This window comes from Acartia tonsa, chromosome 10 (assembly GCF_053477335.1).
Source record: "Acartia tonsa isolate MP-2025a chromosome 10, ASM5347733v1, whole genome shotgun sequence".
Lineage (NCBI taxonomy): Eukaryota > Metazoa > Arthropoda > Copepoda > Calanoida > Acartiidae > Acartia > Acartia tonsa.
The window spans coordinates 31,200,711-31,206,710 of NC_137269.1; positions in this window are offsets into that span (position 1 = coordinate 31,200,711).

The window sequence follows — 6,000 nt, forward strand, 5'->3', positions numbered from 1 at the left end:
CCAGGCTTAGGTCGGGCAAAAGGTCCCATGAGATTATCTCAAACCGTTTGGGCATGGCGGGCCGAAAACAGCAAAAAATGGCCTTAAAATTGACCAGCCTGTCATTTCATCAAAGAAATCCATCAAAAAATCACAATTTGAAATTTTAATTAATTAATAACTTTTTTCTCATAAAAGATAATGACACAAGACTTTCACTTGGTGAAAATTCAGCATTGTGGGCCGCCTAGACTTTATATTTGGTGACCCTGGGGTGACGGGTTCAGTGCCCCCCACACCCACGAAGTGGGCATACTTTTGAAAATCACGTTTTTTCAGTTTTTCCCCTTAAAGGAGGGGAAGGAGTCGTTTTAGAGACTTCAAGCATCTCTTTGATGTTGAACAACTTTTTGAGGCAGACATTTCTTTATTTATGTTTCATTCGCCCCCGGCTGACCGTTTAGCCGTTATTTGCCGCCGAAGGCGTGATTTTTGGCAATTTTTGCCGTTTCCGAGGTTTTAATGGACATTTAGGAGGGGAAAGAGTTGTCCAATCAAGTTGATGATGAAGTACAATTTTGTAGGCAATTGCATTGGCTAAATTTCATGTGAAGTAAAATTTTTTGTACCTCTAACCGGTTTTGCTCCAGCTGAATCGATTTACAGATACCCCCTAAAAACCGGAAAAAAACGGTTTTTCATAAAATTCACGGCCGGTTTTGGCCGGATCCGGCTCAAATTTTGCATGGAGTCATCCTTTGATATTCCCAACAGTTGATACTTGACTCAGCAAGATCCCAGAAAAGTGTGGTATATCTAGGGACGCGCTATGTGTTGAACCATAATCGCGGGTTTTTAAATTCTACTAACATAATTTTATTATATAAAGTAGTAAGCTTTTTTTATTTGTAGCGAAGGATCTCGCTATCCGCTTAACCGATATGGTTTTCCTTAACAGTAAATCTTCTTACAGGTCCTTAGATGGTTTTAGGCTATTTTAAATTTTGTAAACAAGTATGGATATGGTTTTAGGGTACTTATCTACCCTTCCATATCCATTCGAATAAAGGGGCGCAACCGCAAGTACATGTATATAGAAGTAAACAATATACATATGTACATCCAGCTGCTTTATTGTATAGACTAGCATTTCAATAAGTATCAAATTAAATATGTTTTTTTTTCTCTTTATGTACTTTAATTTCTAAAGAGTATTCTTTATATTTATTTGAGATCTTAAAAAAATTAATAGCTACTATACAATTAACGTTAGAATAAGTTGAATGTTATTGTTATTGATATATATGCGAAGTTTCATAACAAAATTCGGATTCTAAGTGCCATTTGCGCATTGATTACGAGATGGTTGCATTACCCCCCCCCCCCCCCCCCCTTTAACAGTTTTATTCTTTTAATCGGAAGTCGTTAATTTGTTATTACAGACGTCATTTTTAAGTTAAGAAAATTAATATTATTTAGTAGCGTAGCTATAATATAATTACTACTGGTATGTCCTACTATAATTTAAATCGTGGGCATTTTCTTTTAAATTTTCCGAGTTATTATGTTATTTTGGAATAAATGTTATCGTTTTTTATTGTAATGATCTTTAAAAGATGGAAAATAATTGTCCTTGTTTGTATAAGAATTTACGAGAATTTTCTAGTTATACAGATATTAAATTTAGTAGAATTGTATTTAAAAAGAGAATAGTTATTTCTTTCATCGTATTATAAACCGCTTTCCGCGGATATAGAATGTACAATTATTAGATTAAAACCTCGGGGCTAAAAAAATTGGTTTTAATCTTATGATTGTACATTTCTATATTCGTAGAAAGCGGTTTATAATACGATGCTAGACATAGTTTTTTCGTATGGATGAGAACCGGTTCCTATCCACCGGATTCGAATAAATACGAGAAAAAAGTTATGTATGTGTGTATGACAGCTAAGGTTTTTATCAACGGTTGGTTTTAGGCTAAGTGGCATAGGAGGGGTGCGACACCAACTTCTTGAAAAAATTACCCGTGCATCCCCCCCAAAAAGTTTTGCAGGTGGAAACTTCCAACACCTCTTACAAGGATTACAATCAGCTTATTCCAACAATGAAATTAATTCGGTAAAAAATCACGAAACCTGTACCGTGTTTTTCAGCTGTCGTTGGGGGGGGCAACACATCGTAAAATTGACGACCTCTCCATTTGCCCCCCAAATATTATTTTATATTTATTTCGCTTGTTGGTTATACCTTATACCTGGATTACAATAGGATTTATGTATAGTTGTACAGCCAAAATAGGGTAAAACTTACAAAACCTCTTGGATGTTTTCGACATGCCTTTCTTCTATTCCAAATTATTCTTTGAAATTATAAGAAGATTTAATGTTTTGTTCTAGGAATTACACATGATTATATTGTAATAAAGAATATAAAAGAGGGATAAGAAGATAATTTGGTGTATTATTAAGGTAATATACACAGATTTATCTTTTATCCGGCATTTGAAGGAGCATAACGTTAAATTTATTTATTTCTAATAAATGAATGGGGGGTAAAGGGCGGCTCATTTTTCGGGGGTCGAATGTACCTCTGAGGGTGGTAGACTGAATCCTCTTACAATTGATGTAGAATATACGTGGATATTATGACAGGGAAGAAATTGTCGTCAATTGCTTGCTCATGGGGTGAAAGGGGAAGCGTTATTTTAGTCCGCTGCGTGATGTACTTTATTAGTGAACATAAAAATCGGGTGTAAGATCAAAGTAATAATATATACATTTATCTTACCCACCTCCCTTTCATAAAATCTAACCCATGCTCAACGACATCCAGTGGGGGATTTAACTACCCCTCCCAAATAATTTGGGGGTGGGCACCCCCAAAATTTTGAAGTTTGAATTTGTATCCCCTCAAAAAATTAAAAAGCTTGGACGCCCTTGCACAAACCTCTCTCTTTATATTTTTTCAGAGTAGTGTTCTGTTAGTCACGGAAAACGTCAGAGATAAAATCAATCTTATTAGACGTTCACTCAAAGCCCAAAAATAATGGACTTAAAAGTGTATTAAACTGTATATAAGACATTTGCGAATATATTGCCATTAATTTGCCTCTTAGATAAAAAAAAGTATGTTTTTTTAATATTTTTCTCTTGCTACAAATCAAATTTCAAATTTGAGTCATCAAAAATGCTAAACTAATTTTTGCTCTAGAAGAATCAATTTTTGGAGTTAGAAAGTGCTTAATACCTCATTTTAATCGCCTAACATTGCTTTATAATATATAGGAAATAACTTGGTTGTTTATGGAACAGCTGACAAAAAAATCGAGGTTTTGTGATAAACCCACTTTTGTTGTTGCTCCATAAATGATATTTTTTGGCTGTAAAGAAGCTTTATATATTCATATAACATCCACCTAAATTTGACTTATGGTATTTTATTTATAACATCACCAGAGGGAATTGAATTTTGGAAAAAAATATCAATTTATATTTTACACTGCTATGCATTGTTCTTGTTCTTGTTTCTAAAGAATATTTATATTATTAAAAAGAGAATTATTTAACGCTTCTATAGGCATGTTTATCATTTTTCTAGGCTAAATATAACTATAATTACACCATTTTAAAGTTAGACATCATAACATATTAACGCAATTATTGAATCGGTCTGTATTATTAAGCTGGCAACCCTCAAAACAGCTGCATTTCATTATCCTATTATATAAAGTAGTAAGCTTTTTTGTCTTTAGCTTAAGATTTCGACAATTACAGTACCTATTGAGTTCTCTGTTTTATGGAAGCTTCTTATAGGTCCCTGGATAGTTTTGGAATTTTGAAAAAAATATCAATTTATATTTTACACTGCTATACATTGTTCTCGTTCTTGTTTCTAAAAATATTTTTATAATTAAAAAGAGAATTATTTAATGCTTCTATAGGTATGTTAATCATTTTTCTAGTCTAAATATAACTATAATTTTAGCATTTTTTAAACATCATTATATTCAAGTTATTGTAATTTTAAATAAAATATCAATATCAAGAACTACTGGAACATTTTTACCATGCAAAACAAGGTGTTATAAAGTGTAGGATCCCTCACAATATCTATCTGTCTGTCTATAATGCATTACACATGTAATGCTAATAGAGAGGATGCTATAAGAGTGTTCTTATAATGTGAACTTCTCATAATTCCTGAAACCAGAGACCATGAAGTTGGCCTAGTCACTACAAGGGGGAGTGCAGGAATATCCAGGGGGAGGTGCTTGTAAAAGGGTAATTTTTTTTAGGGATGGGGGTAATCACCCCCTTTAATATATTATGGGGGGTATAAACCCAGCCTTTTGAATTTTTTTAATAGGAGTAAAGAAAATCCTGTAAACTTAAAAATCTAGGAATCAAACTAGCACCCAAACCAATAATCGGTTCCATTCCAAATGTAGGAGTGGAAAAACATTGGAGGGACAAACGCATGAGTCCCAAACATTAGAGTGGAACAAATGCAGGAGTGGGACAAACGTCAGAGTGGACAAACGCAGGATTTTTGGGACAAACATCGGAGTGGACAAACACAGGAGTCCCAAACTTTTTTTTTCAATTTTGAATTTTTTTATACAAACACAGCCCCCCCTCCCCCCCCCCTTCGTCCTGTAATTTTCTTAGTTAGGTTAGGTTAGGTTATTGGCTAGGGGGCTGAGCACTGCAGCCATAGTCATTATTTTGTAGACAGGGGTATAAAAAATTTCAAAATTGTAATATTATTAAAATAGCAGACACTCCTAGGTATTTAAGCAATGTCAACTCCAATGTTTTCCACTCCGACGTTTGTCCACCTCAATGTTTGTCCACTCTGACGTTTGTCCCATTCCTTTGTTTGTCCACTCCGATGTTTGGGAGTTCTGCATTTGTCAAATCCGACATTTGGGACTCCTACGTTTGAGGTAGAACACCAATAAGTAAATCTCAATAAAACTTGATAAAATTATGCAGAATATCAAAGTATTCAATCCCTGAAAATTTCAACCATCTATCTTGAATAGGAATAGAGAAATTCATGAAAACTTGAAATGTAGGAATTGATATAGCCCACCCTAGTTTTTTGACAAATCCTAATGAAACTTGATGAAAATATGGAGTATTGATAGAGAGAGAGAATATTCAATCCATGAAAATTTCAGCCTTCTATCTTTTATAAAAGCCGAGAAAATCACGTTTTCCCCTTTCTGTCTCAGACAGACAGACATACCGATGGACAGACATACAGATAAATGGACAGACAAGGGGCGGACAAATATTTTGAATTATAGAGTAGCTTCGCTACTAAAAAACTAAATAGGATAATTGTTGTACACAAATTGATTTCAGTATGTTTTTAATAAGCTTACATAATCAAGGACGTCCACACTTTTTGATTTGGGGGAAGGGAAATTGAAATATCTAAATTTGGGCATCCCCATGTTCATTTTGTGGGGGTAATCTTTATATCATAGAGGCAAGGACGTCAAAGCTTTTTATATTTTTTTTTTGGGGGGGGGGGAGGGGGAGAGGGGAAGGCTAAAAATTAAAAATGTAAAAATTATGGGGTTGCCCCAAATTAATTAATAACCCTTAACCCCCTAATCCCCCCCCCCCCACCTGGACGTCCCTTTACATAAAGTAATGATTATAAAGTTGCTAAGTACCTTACTGCTACAAAAATCATCTTCCAACATTTAAGATTAATTCTAATAAGCCTGAATTAACAAAAAGAGCTAACCATGGCGTGAATATACAAATCCTAATTATAAAAATGTTTTGCTTTTTAAAATTGTAAATCAATTATTCAGGAATCGTTTTACTTTGATTGTTTACTAGCAACTGCGCTCCAAGCATCTAGGAGCTCTGTAATTAAAGGAGTAAGGAAATTAGTAAAATAGCCTTATACTTTATCGAAATCTTAAGCTACAGACAAAAAAAGCTTACTACTTTATATAATAGGATAATGAAATGCAGCTGTTTTGAGGGTTGCCAGCTT